The sequence below is a fragment of the Eptesicus fuscus genome, chromosome 5 (genome assembly GCF_027574615.1).
Source record: "Eptesicus fuscus isolate TK198812 chromosome 5, DD_ASM_mEF_20220401, whole genome shotgun sequence".
Lineage (NCBI taxonomy): Eukaryota > Metazoa > Chordata > Mammalia > Chiroptera > Vespertilionidae > Eptesicus > Eptesicus fuscus.
This window is the reverse complement of record NC_072477.1, coordinates 81,004,638-81,018,692: the sequence shown is the minus strand read 5'-3', so window position 1 is coordinate 81,018,692 and position 14,055 is coordinate 81,004,638. Positions and strand designations below refer to the sequence as shown.

The following is a 14,055-nucleotide window of genomic DNA, read 5'->3' as shown; positions in this document are numbered from 1 at the left end:
TGATCTGACTCAGGGTTCAGACTTTGCTAAAATCTCTCAAACAAGCACAAGCTGGCATCATGGTGCCCCAAACCTATCAATAAAGAGACCAAGACAAGGAACTAGCACCAGCCTGCCTTGCTTCACAGCTGGGCCTCCCCTGGGCACTTCCAAACCCAATATAAGTAGCAACCATCTATAGACCACTCTGTACCACTTGCCAGGTGGCCTCAGGCAGTGGCTGACTTTGCACCACCCAGAGGCCCTAGAGCCAGTGCACCTAATGGACAGCTTCAAACAATACCAGATTACAACTCTACACATCCACAAGTGACACACTCAAGGGGCAGACTCAGTGAGCACCAAAGCCCCACTGAAGCAAGTCCTGCTCCATAGGGATATCTCCTGCACAACAGCTTTTCCACTGTAGTCACAGCTGCTCCTCATAGCCAGTTGGCCTGGAGGTCAGTTCCTCCCAGAAATGCCAACAGCAACCAGGGCTCAACTACAAGACTGCACACACAGCACACACAGGGGTGCACTTAGAGTGCCCAGCTCAAGTGACTGGGGAGGCTAAGCCACTGGGCTATACAGGACACCTAATACACAAGGCCACTCTACCAATTCCAGGAGACATAGCAGCTCTACCTAATACATAGAAACAAACACAGAAAAGCAGCCAAAATGCAGAGACAAAGAAACAGGTCACAAATGAAAGAAATGGAATGGAAGCAGGCAAATTATTGGACACAGAGTTCAAAACAATGGTTGTAAAGTTATTCAAGGATCTTAATGATCAAGAGACTTATGAGAGTTCCAAGGGACTTAGTGAGACTTTCAAAGATCTTTGTGAGAATTTCAAAGACATGAAAAAAGACTAGTCAGAAAATAAGCATACCCTAACTGAAATAAAGAATCATTTATAGGGATTCAACAGTAGAGTAGAGGATTCTGAGAATCAAATCAATTTATAGGGATTCAACAGTAGAGTAGAGGATTCTGAGAATCAAATCAATGAAGCAAAAAACACCTAATCAGAAGAGCAAAAAGAAAGAAGAAGCCAAAAATATGAAGATAGTGTAAGGAGCCTCTGGGACAACTTCAAGTGTACCAACATTCATATTTTAATGGTGCCAGAAGGAGGAGAGAGAGCAAGATGTTGAAAACCTACTTCAAGAAACAATGACAGAAAACTTACCCTACCTGTTGAAAGAAATAGACTTATATGTCCAGGAAGCACAGAGAGTCCCAAACAAGAGGAACCCAAAGAGGCCCACACCAAGACACATCATAATTAAAATACCAAGGGTTAAAGACAAAGAAAGAATCTTAAAAGCAGCAAGAGAAAAGAAGTTAGTTACCTGCAAGGGAGTGCCCATATGACTGTCAGCTGATTTCTCAACAGAAACTTTTGCCAGAAAGGAGTGTCAAGAAATATTCAAAATGGTGATTAACAAGGACCTACAACCAAGATTATTCTACCCAGCAATGCTATCATTTAGAATTGAAGGTCAGATAAAGAGTTTCACAGACAAGAAAAAGCTAAAGGAGTTCATCACCACCAAACCAGTATTACATGATGTTGAAGGATATTTTTGAAGAAGAAAAAGAAGGAGAAGGAGGAGAAGGAGGAAGAAGAAGGAGGAGGAGGAGGAGGAGGAGGAGGAGGAGGAAGAAGAAGAAGAAGAAGAAGAACAAGAACAAGAACAAGAACAAGAACAAGAACAAGAACAAGAAGAACAAGAAGAAGGAAGAAGAATAAGATGAACAATAAAATGTCAATACATATCTATCAATAGTTGAATCTAAAAATAAATAGACAATAAATTGAATGAACAAAATAAAGTAATGAATAAAATAGAATCAGAGGCATGGAAACATGGAACAGACTGAGGAATCTCAGAAGGAGGGGGTGCGGGAAGAGATTAACCAAAGTTCTTATATGTGCATATATGCCTTACCTATGGACACAGACAATAGATTGGTGAAGGCTGGGGTAGGATGGGAACTGGGTGGAGGCGGTTAATGAGATGACAAAGGGGGCCATCTGTAATACTCTCAACAATAAAGATTAAAAAATAAAACATAAAGAACAAATAAAAGTAAAGCACTCATCTTTGACAAAATAGCAAAGTTATACAATGGAAAAATATAACCTTTTCAACAAGTGTTATGAGAACAAATAGGTATGCACATGCAAAAACAAAATGAATCTAGACACAGACCTTTCACAACAAAATTTTAAATATGAAATGCAAAACTATAAAACTCCTAGAATGTAAGAGAAAATATAAATGACGTTGGGTTTGGAGATGATGTTTTAGATTCAATATCTAAAGTATGATCAATAAAATAATGTTATACTTAATAAAATAAAATAAAAAAACTCCTACACTGTGAGAGATACTATGAAGAGAATAGGAAGACAAGCCACAGAATGGGATAAAATATCCATTTATAAAGGACTCTTATTTTAATATACAAAGAACTCTTAACTCAACTATAAGGAAACAGCCAACCTTATTAAAAAATGGGCCAATGATCTTAATAGAGATCTCACCAAAGAAGATACACAAGTGACAAATAATATGAAAATATGTTCAACATCATATGTCACCAGAGAAATGCAAATTAGAACAATGATATACTACTACACATCTATCGAATGATGAAAATCCATAACACTGACAGCATTTGAAAAACTAGAATAACAAATTTCTTAGCTTTTATCAGTATAAGAACAAAGAAAGAATAGAGTTACTTGCATCTTCTTCAAAATAATTTTACACTGAAAAGAGCAAAACAAATATGAAAAGTAGACAAATCAAAGATATAGAAGAACATAGTGCAAGATCACCTTGGTACTTAGTTTATAGATGTGTGCCATGATGACTTACATAACAGAGAACTGAAAAAAGTGGTATCATTGCAGGATCACTACATTTTGGGTCTAATGCAAAATAGAAACCATATAAGACAGTCAAATAATACCCTAGCCGTTTAAGTTATTTTTCAAATTCCTTTTATGTATATACAGGCAGTCCTTGGGTTACGTTGGACTCGACATATGTCGTTTCGTGGTTACATCACCATCTCCCATTTATTTATTAAAAAAATGTTCCATCTTTTCGAGGTATGTACATATGTGCTTTATGTTTTTTATTATTTATTTACCACAAGTGAAGGTCAGGAATTGTTATCTTTCTTTTAAATCTTTTTTACTGTTTCACTTCATTACTGCTGTGTACGTGCTCCATGTGAGTGACGTAGGTGCTTACGTAGGTGGGTTCCAACTTATGGCAAAAATCGTAGGAATGGATCTCCGATGTAACCCAAGGACCTACTGTATAACAAATGTAAATTTTTCCCAATGGGAAGCATGTTTAAAAAGCGTTGAAAATATATAAGGGCATGGATTTTGTTATCATCTATGCAGGGGCAAAAGTAGGTTTACAGTTGTTCATATGAAAAATAATACAATAATTAGTAAATAAAATTATGAGAATAAATTCTGTGTTTCACATAGTACAACTCTAGACCTACTTTTGCCCCACCGTGTGTATTTTAAAAATGTATTTTCTCTCTCTGCAGATTGTGAGCTTCTTATTTATAAAAGTGGCAAAAACAAACAAACAAAAACTCCCTGCGATGTTGAAATGAGACAGTTTATAATACATGAACTATAAGGTACCTTCCAAATTTTAGCACTACTAAGTGCTAAGGAATCATCATTTTCATTGTCATCCTTATCATAAGGAAGTATATGCATTTATGCCATATCCATGTTAAAAATGTAAATATATATGTAATTTATGCAGAAAACACTAATAGGTACCTTTATTCCAGTCTCAGAATAGGAACTTTTGTATTGGATAACTTTGAATGTCTCAATTCCTTGCTTCTTTCCATTCTGGCCTAAACACATATATGTCAAAGCAGACGTAGGCTTTTGAAATCAGTTAGATAAATGATAGCAAAAGGATGATGCAATTATATCACCCTTAATTATATATAAAATATAGATAATGATATTTTTAGTGTATCACATGGTTTAGCAAATCATATGCTTGTCATCTATTTTAGTTAATATAATGATACATAGGCACCTTTCATAAGAAAGTGCAAATGTTGCATTTGAGTATCTCCTGTTAATCCCACCCACCCACACCACCTAAAGAAATAACCACCAGCATTAGCACCTCCACAATCATTACAGCCTTTACAGATGAGTGGTTATAGTATTATGGTGGGAGGAGATTGATTAGAAGGAGACTGGGAGATATTTGACTTGTAAAAATTATAAACAATTTATTTCTGAGATACGCTTAAATGGTAACCCACATGAACAACAAAATTTGTTAATATTCTGTCTGACAATCAATCTCCTTAGTTTTTAATAAAAGGACCACAGTCAAAGCATATGGTTACTGTAACATAAATCCTTATTGAAGTATAAGTATTACTTTGTACTAGTATACACAAAAAGCACTTTAATAAATATTTTTGAAAGAATGAATGAGATTTACCTCTTACTTATTCACTGAAAGACCATACATAATAAATTGCAATCTCCCCTAACCAGTGCTCAAAACTATTGGAAAATATTTTTAAAAAACCAATAAATTGTTTAACATACCTATATAATTATGATGTACAAAATCCAAGTTACAGCTCTGGAAATGATTTTCAATTTCTAGTTTTAGGCATATGAACAGAAATAACAAAATATTAAAATAAGAAAACTCACTATCTGTCAACATGAATTATGATTGAGACGTTAAACAGGCAAAATAGGACATAAATTGATATATACAAAGCAGAAAGTACAAGCCTTACCTATTACACTAGAATTATTTCTCAAAATAAAACTTAAGAGATTATATCTTCAGAAATGACCAACGGCTTCTATTCATACAAGTTTAATTGTTATGTTTCTGCACAATATGTTGTTGGGCATGATTGAAATTCCATGTACTTTTCATTGTATTAGAACTGCAGGCAAAGGTTTTTCTAAGCCTCCAGGTGCAGCACTGATGCCTATAGATTGAGGACAGTTTCAACGAGAGGTGGTAGGTAACAAAACAGAAACAAAGACAGGCAGAATAACCTAGACTACCATTGAGTCAAGGAGACAACAAGCAACTCAAAGGAAATGAGAAAGAAGGGATTTAAAAGAAATTGAATATAATTAAACTTAAAAAAAAAACACCTCACAATTTTATGACAGACAATAGCACTATCAGCACTATTGTGTATCCACCCAGCCCATTTTATATACACCAAATGTCTTGGTAGAAAATTTTTAATTAATTCACATAATTGGCCTCTCATATGCTTAAAAGTTGTGAAAAGTCACACAGCAATTCAATGACTCCCACATAAAATCGGAGCCCAAGCAATCTCAAATTTTAATTTACTAGTTTATTTCCTAGCTCACATTACCAAAATGAATTGTTTTAAATTTTTCCCCCTATTTAACTGGCTGAACATTTCACTAGTTGATGGTGTCAGTTTGTTATTTTTGAACAGGTGACTAGCTGCTAGTGAAAAACTTGATTTCTCTTTAACTTCTGAGGACTTCAGAGTAAACAACATTACAAAAGAGATATTTAGGCTGCTATTATCATTGGCCGGGAGCTTCCAGAAAACAAAGGGCACAATCACTTCTCAACTCTCTTGAAAGGCAAATATGTACTACTAGAGGCCTGGTGCATGAGATTCGTGCACTCAGGGGAGGGGCCCCTCAGCCCAGCCTGCGCCCTCCCGCAGTCCAGGAGCCCTTGGGAGATGTCCGACTGACGGACATCCTTAGGTTCCTGCCACCGCTGCTGCGCTTGCCAGCCATGAGCCCAGCTTCTGGGCTTCTGGCTAAGCTTCTGGCTGAGCAGCACTCCCCCTGTGGGAGCGCACTGACCAGCGGGCGTCCCTGTGTTGAGCGTCTGCCCCCTCCCTCCCTCCGTGGTCAGTGCGTGTCATAGTGACCGGTTGTTCCACCGTTCGGTTGATTGGCATATGACCCTTTTATTATATAGGATATGCCTAAACATCAAACTGATGAAATAATATGTACTTATCTGTGACAATGATTTAAAACATTCCCCAACACTACTTTTCATATTGGATCTTAACTGATAAAGGACACTATCATAACTCACCTTCTTACAATAAAAGTAATTTCTTCTCATCTCCTGCGGTAAAGCAGTGTCACTTTGCTTCAATGTGGCAATCACAGGTACACCCAAGGTAGCCTAGCTCTCAAGTATCATGTGAAACTAAATTTTAAAAAATAATGCAACTTCATAATGACTGATGCCCTTAGAGCTGCTCCCCGTGAAATCAATCAATTAAACAAATAAATATCTTCCTTTGGTTATGTTGAGTGATTAATTTATGATTGTTAAACAAAAAAACCAACAACACTATAATTTAGATAGTTTTTCAGCAGCAGTGGAGGAAAATCTTAGCAGGATAGAGCAGCCTTCATGTAAGGATTCCCCAAATCTACAAAGGATAATGCTTCCTAGTATTTATGAGCATAGAAGGTGCCCATACTGTTCCCAAAGCTTAACACACTGTTAACACATCATGCTTCAAATGAAAACATTCTGGAACAATCTTGAACTATCTGGTTCCTAAGCCAACCAACCTGTCAACATCTGAAAATCAATGTTATCAGTATCTCTTCTAGCGGGTGGATTACTTAACAGGGGTATCTCCACAGTCATCCTTGGCACACCTGGTCACAGAAACACATGATTCATACAGCTGCACAGCTAGCATTTGTGTTGAGATAGATTTTAGCAGATGAAGCATAACATTTGTAAATATGCAGCCAGGGAGATGGGCAGTATGAAAATCCTCTGTGCCATAAATATCAGTCTTCTTCTGATTTTGTTCAGAAGAAGTTCCAACTAAATACACAAGTAACAAAAATTGTGAATATGAGGATGCTGGAAAATAAATAGGTTAGTTATCACAAGCTGGCATAAATGAATGCTCAACATTTAGATGTTGCATTATATGTAACAGAATTAAATAGACACATTGGCTAGGATAATACTGAAAAGCAAATGACACAGATATGAAATTAGACACATGAAAACATACTCAGGACAAATTCTAAAAAGATAAACAAAAGTATAGACACCTATTTTACTTGGAAGGTAAAATAGGAGTAAAAAATTAAGGGGACCATTTGATAGTGTCACCTATCTATGCTTACCTTTGGATCTGAGGTGATATGCAAACTTGCTCTACATAAAAAAAGGGGGGATAGATATCACAGATTTGTTCATGTGTCTTATTCAGTGCATGTTTTCAATCCAGCACTGTTATACCCAGTTAAGTCTCAGTTGCCAGAGATCAAAAGCACAATATGGGGTGATGGGTAATTTTAAAGCATGGAGAGGTATTTTCCAGAAGAAACTAGAGAGTGGCCTGAATAGAATACTAAAGTGTGGCATTCTGGAAATGGATGCTAGAAAGTAGAAGAATAAAAGGGACAGAGAAGATAAAGAACCATAAAGCATCTATGGGCTCTGAATTATAGTAAAGAGCTAGATAAGTTACCCAGATCTTAGATTTCCTTCTTCCTTTACCAATTATTCAAACACACACACACACACACACACACACACACACACACACACACACACACATGCCTAAATGAAAATAGAGGTAGTTGAAAACTCTGTTTCTTTCCCCTGGAGCACTGTAGAGTATTTTCATAAATAACAGAGTTGGGATTGAGGTAAATGGGCATTTTGAGCAGAAGGAAAGATACAATATACATCTATTTTTAATGGTTTCAAAGTACCCTTTAACTTCCAGGAATAACCTTGTCTATTCAATTATTGTAATGTATATTTAAAAAAAGAAAGAAGTTTTCTTTTAGAGCAAATATTGAGTTCACAACAATCCAATCATAACCTTAACAGGGAGAAAAACCAATCTCTGTCTCACTTCACTGCACCATAGTATTTAATCTTTTTCTATCGACAGTGCATGCAATTTTCATTAGAAGAGGTTTAAACAGCCAAGGTAACATTTGGAGGCAGCAGCAGATTCACAATAGCTCTTTAATATTTGGTCACTTCATAATTAGATTATAACTTTAGGAGAAAGCACATACAAGGCACTGGGTCAGAGCTTTAAAGTTATAAAACTAATAAAGTCATCCAGGGTGTATCATTATTTTGAAATGACTTATAAGCAGTTTCATTTTACTGCCAAAGATTTTTTATAATTCCTTTCCCAAAGACAAATGTGCTCAGCTTGATTTGTGTTTTTCTTTGAATGTAATTATATTTGCAGTCTTTTTTTTGAATTTACAATTAATCCTCTTTACATTTATGTTACACTATTCCAAACTTTTTCTCCCCAAGTTAGTATTAGTGGGTTACTGCTTATTATGTTAATACTGTTGTAATTATTACATACACATAAAGCTTTGAGCATCCTGACAGAAGGCATTTTATAATTTTGTTATTTTATTGTTCAAACATTTGGAAATAACATATTCATAAAGTTTAAAACATGTAAACATGACACAGATTCTAGTGCCATTCAGAGAACCAAGAGATCAGGATTATTTTATGTTAGCATAAATTTGCATTTTACATAATGCTGGCCAAAGTACACATGAATTAGTCCCCTTCTCTCACACTGTTAGTAGATCAGGCATTGTACATCATTGAACATAAAATACAGCAATGGCCAGGTGAGGCTTAAAGTATATAGATTTTTTGTTTGTTTTGGTGGTGGTATGCGAAAGTAAGGTAAAGAAAATAGAAATTTTAGGAAAACAATGGGTATGAGAATGAGAAAACTTTGGGGCCTAGTTATAGTTATTCCACTTATTGAACTTAGTAACATTAAACTTATCATTTAACATCTAAAATTTATTTTTTAGCATGTGTAAAAAGGTGAGACTGAGCTAGATAGAGCTACAGCCTTGTTTTTTCTAGTTCTGAAAATATAGGACTCTATAGATTGCAGTGTGCTCTTTCTGTCCTTAAACTACTCTCTTGTTATTAAGATGAAACTTGGCAGAAAAATTAACTCTTTTAAGATATTAAAAGGTTTTAAAGAAAAGCAATATGCCATAATGATTAATAATGCAAGCTCCCAAGTTTACCTTTTCACCTCAAGTTAACTTTCTGCCTTAAATAGTTTGACTAATGTCATTGTTCCATTCCATATAAGTGGAGGTAATTGGAGATAATTAACAAGTAAATTTGTTCTTTGAAATGAAAACATTAAGAAATAATAACTAGAAAATATATTAAAAGTTTATGCAATTAGTAATAGGAATTCTGATAAGAGAAATGAAAATAGTCAACATACTAGTTCTGACAGCTGGGAAACTTGAAAATTAAGAGACAGAAAAAAATAATATAACATAAAAATGGAGAAAATATCTGCCCAACTGGTGCTGCTTAGTGGTTCAGTTTTGACTTATGAACCAGGAGGTCATGGTTCACTTCCTGGTCAGGGCACAGGCCCAGGTTGGAGGCTCCATCCCCAGTAGGGGGTGTGAGAGAGGATTGTCTCTCATCATTGATGTTTTAAGCTCTCTCTCTCCCTTTCCCTTCCTCTCTGAAATCAATAAAAATATATTTAAAAAAAAGAAAAATCACCCACCAGAGATGATTTGTTTGCCAAACCTACCTAAAGATTTTCAGTACTTCCTTATTAAAGAGTGGTTACAAGTCCATATCAGAACTCCTCTATATATTTCTGGTTCAAGATGGTGAACTGAGCACATATGTTTTATCCTCCTCCTTAACAAAAGTCCACTGAAATAGCTGATACACATTTTAAAATAAAACAAACATATGCAAACATTGTGAATAGGAAATCCAGTAGATATGATCTTAATAATAGATGAACAGAGTGAAAATAGCCACCGTCCACAAAAAGGAGCAAGTGAAGGCAAAATAGACATGGGAGCAATGCTATTCAGTGGAAAACGAGAGATTCAAACTGGGGGCAAGCCTAGAAAGAGTGGTTAGGTAGTCTGGGAGTCTGAATGGGACAGAGTCATTTTAATAATTTAAAGCCTTTCTGTGCAATGACAAGAGTAGGCCTCCCTCACTGTCCACATGCAAGCCTTACATTGACAGATACTGGTTACTCTCAGACAAAAATTGAAGAACTTCCCTCTAAAGAAATTGAACAATTGATCAGGAAGGACTGAGGATTCCAGTGTAGGTATTAACATTCCAGAATTTTAATTCAATTTTTATTTTTGAAACTGTAGTGAAAGCTAGCTTTTCTATTTGCTCCCTGCCCACGTGTCATTAAAGGGAATACTACATTAAATGTAAACAAAGAATCTGTATACTAAAATATCAATGAAAGAGCAGACATAATCTGTAAATGTAATAAAAAATTCTAGGATGACAATAGTGAAGCTTGCAAAGAAATCATTCTAAACTTGTAAAATGACAGATCGTACATAGAAAAAACTTAGTGTACATTTGTCCATCTTTTATTGTTGTTGCTCTTACAGCACTTAGAACCTCCTACTTTATTTGGGAAATTTGTTAGATTAACTCTTGGGGAAATGTAGTAATAAATCAACAACTCTACAAGCCATTCCACTAGTGGTGATATTGTATTTATTATCCAATGGGACGGGAATGTCATCAGTGATATATGTTGTCCAATAGTGATTAGGCTAGTACCAATGTCCAATGTAAGACTGTAGTAGCTATCCAACTAATGCGTTCTAGTGACATTGTCTGTGTTTGTAGCTACCTGGTTCTTTTTTCTTACTGCATAGTTTAAAACAGTGAATTACTAATCATTCAGTTAATTTTATGAGCTATATTTGCCCAATATTTCTATTCAAGCTTAAGTTAACTGGAGTCAGTTTTTCTCGGTTTCAACCAAGAACTCTACTTGCTATAATATGTCTTCAAGATGAAAGAGAAGATACATTAACATAACATATACATAACAAATGGTATGTTTAAGAAGTTTCTCCCTTCTAGATTATCATTTACAAAAGAAAACAAAAATGGGAAAAACAGCAAGCCCAGACCAGACACAATAAAATTCTGTAGGGGAGATACTGTGCTTTCCTGCCACTTTGGCTGTGGGAGAAGTCTGGACCAAGCTCTCATTTTGCTTCCAGAGAAGAATCATCCAATGATACCTAGAAACTTATTCTGTATGGTTATTACTTTCCCCTTATTCTGAATGGCCATGTTTTGTAGGGAGCGGCTATAGGGTTAAGCCTCAGAGTGACCTGTTAGCAAAGGCACAAACAATCCCAGCTTAGAGGGCACAGCCCTCTTAGCATAATTAAGCTTGACCTTATGACGCTCCCTACATCCTTCCTGGATAGCTAATGGGCTGCGGGAGGTGCAGCAAGTGCTGCCAAAACAAGTGAAACTCACAAGAACATTGTAACTATGGAGATCACTACCTTGTTTACCGCTGGCTATAAAATAAAGGCTCAGCTTGCCGTCTGGATCTTTTCTCCATGGCCTTAGCCAGGCACAGAAGATCCACCTAGACCCAGCTTAGTCTCTTTGTCTTTTCTTCAATCCTTCGCCACCCTGCCTCAGGCTCACCGAACCCTTGGCTGAGTTGTATAATTATTTAACATGTATAGATATTTTGGGGACACCAGGGATGTTTTAAAATATATTACAATTATTAAACATCATCAATTATAGAATTGGAGAACAGGAAAAAAGCTGAGGAAATAATATAATAACAAGGAGTCAATAGATATTTACATTTGATTTAGAAAAAGAAACCGTAATATAACAATATTATTTAGAGACATTGATATAACCAAGAAATTATAAAGGGAAAATGGTTATCCCTGAGAAGATGTTTGGTTACAGTTCTATACTTATTATTACATTTTTGTTATTGGTTATTTTTGCATTTTTAAAAAGTGTATGTACAGGGTGTCCCCAAAATATCTATACACGTTGAATAATTATTAATTCCAATAGGTTAAATCTGAAAAGAAAGAAACATCAATTGAGCTATCAGCTAAGTGTGTATACATTTTTTTGGGGGATACCCTATTATTATTTAATAAAAATGAGTTATGTAGTATTTACATTTTTAAAATATATTTTTATTGATTTTTGAGAGGAAGGGAGAGGGATAGAGAGATAGAAACATCAATGATGAGAATCATTGATTGGCTGCCTCCTGCACGCTCCCTACTGGGGATTGAGCCCACAACCCAGGCATGTGCCCTTGGCTGGAATTGAACCTGGTACCCTTCAGTCCACAGGCCAACGCTCTAGCCACTGAGCCAAACTGGCTAGGGCAGTATTTACATTTTAAAAATGTATTTATATGAATTATAATGCATTAAGATGATAATATACTAGTATACTAAATTTATCTTACTTAATGATGTGAGTTTAGTAATATTTACCTAATCCTTCTGGTGTACTCATAATACCCAAAGATAAGCTATTTTTTTGTCTGTTTAAAGTTGATTTCTGGATCTATTAGACTACAAATCATTATTATTTGTGAATCTAGTAGATAAAGCAAACAGGCATTTTAAGCAATTCCTTATACACCTATATCCTAGTCTTATTTTTGTTAGTTTGTGCTACATGCTTCTTTGCAGTTTGTAAAGTAGTCCATGTGGGTGCTTGGAAAATTCTAAAAGTTTTAAGAAACAGTAGTTAATCTATTAAAAGCTGTGTGTCTCATAGAATTTGTACATGACATAAAATTCTCAATATAATAAAAACATTATGGATCCTACTACCCAGAGCATAAATCTCAAGAGAAGGCTGGTAACACAAGCTGCTGTTTGGATCATAGCATATGTCTTTATCCAACTTTTTCAGTACATTTTTTTCTCTTTACACTCTCAGGAAACCCTACCAAATATCATTCTGACCCTGATAAATACGTTCTTGTCTTTTCTAAATATAATACCATTTTCTCATAACAAAAATGATTTCCATCCTAAGGTATTACTAAATAATATGCCACTCTCATGACAAATGCTTAGAAAACTGCCTATATTTCGTTGGTATTTATTTTGCATATTTCAACCCTATCGAAACCACCTTTCTGTTGACTTTCATGCCTGGAAATCAAGCATTACCTATTGATTCTGTAAAGGACAGTTCTGATTACTAAAATAGGCATACGACCTGGTAAAGTAAAATCATTACCTTCTTTATAAAATTGTCAATTCTATTTTGGGGAAAGGTATTTTTTTCCTCTTTATTTGACATGAATGCTCTACATTGAATATAGTTTCTGCATGTATTTCCTTAATTTAATTAATTTCATGATAAAACCAAAAGGAAGATTTTGTGTGACATTATACAAACAATGTTGAGAAATAACACTCGCCCCCTTATTCTTTTTCTTATGGTATAAGGCATGCTGATTAAGATGTCAGTATTCTGAACTGTCTTTTTATTTGAACAACATTGTAATAATAAACCAGAGACAGAAAGCTTATTGAAGGAGGAGGAAGATTTAAATTCCAACAAAGAAATAGATTTCATTTTAAGTACCCAGGGGGGTATTTTATAAGAAAAGTACACACACACACACACACACACACACACACACACACACACACACACATACATATACAGCTTGGCAGTGGCCTTTATGTCTAGAATATTGTTTTCTTTACATAACCCCCATTGAGGCAAAAGTAATATTAACAAATGATAAAGTTTTGCATAATTCTTAGTGTTTTAATAAGCATAGTCATAACATAGCAAGTAAATTAAACTCCTTAATCTTTTCCCCCTATTTTTCTCTAACACTGCATTACTCTACTTGGAAAATGATCTTTCCACAAACAAAGTCACTAATCATCCAGGCTGATTTAAAAATAAAAAGTTTTCTTGATTCCTTGTGACCCCTAAGCTGAAGTCTTTGAATAGGAGATTAAAACTTAATTATTTTGATGTACCAGGTTCGTGTTATCAATCTGGCCTCTTCACCACTTTGGAAGTGTAAATTGTTTGAGTAAAATAGGTGAACACTCTGTCCTTTCCCTTTTTAAAGAATTCAATTTTCAATTTCTAGATGAAAAATAATACCTTGGCCAAATGC

The 14,055-nt window shown here is 35.2% G+C and overlaps 1 non-coding gene across 1 annotated transcript; it reads right to left on the bottom strand.

The window, feature by feature from the left end:
* Positions 1 to 239: 239 nt before the first annotated feature.
* On the bottom strand, positions 240 to 327 carry MIR9229F (microRNA mir-9229f). Its single transcript, NR_130543.2, is given in 1 exon segment — positions 240 to 327. It is a non-coding gene; the product is annotated as a microRNA mir-9229f (primary transcript).
* Between the last annotated feature and the right edge of the window lie 13,728 nt (positions 328 to 14,055).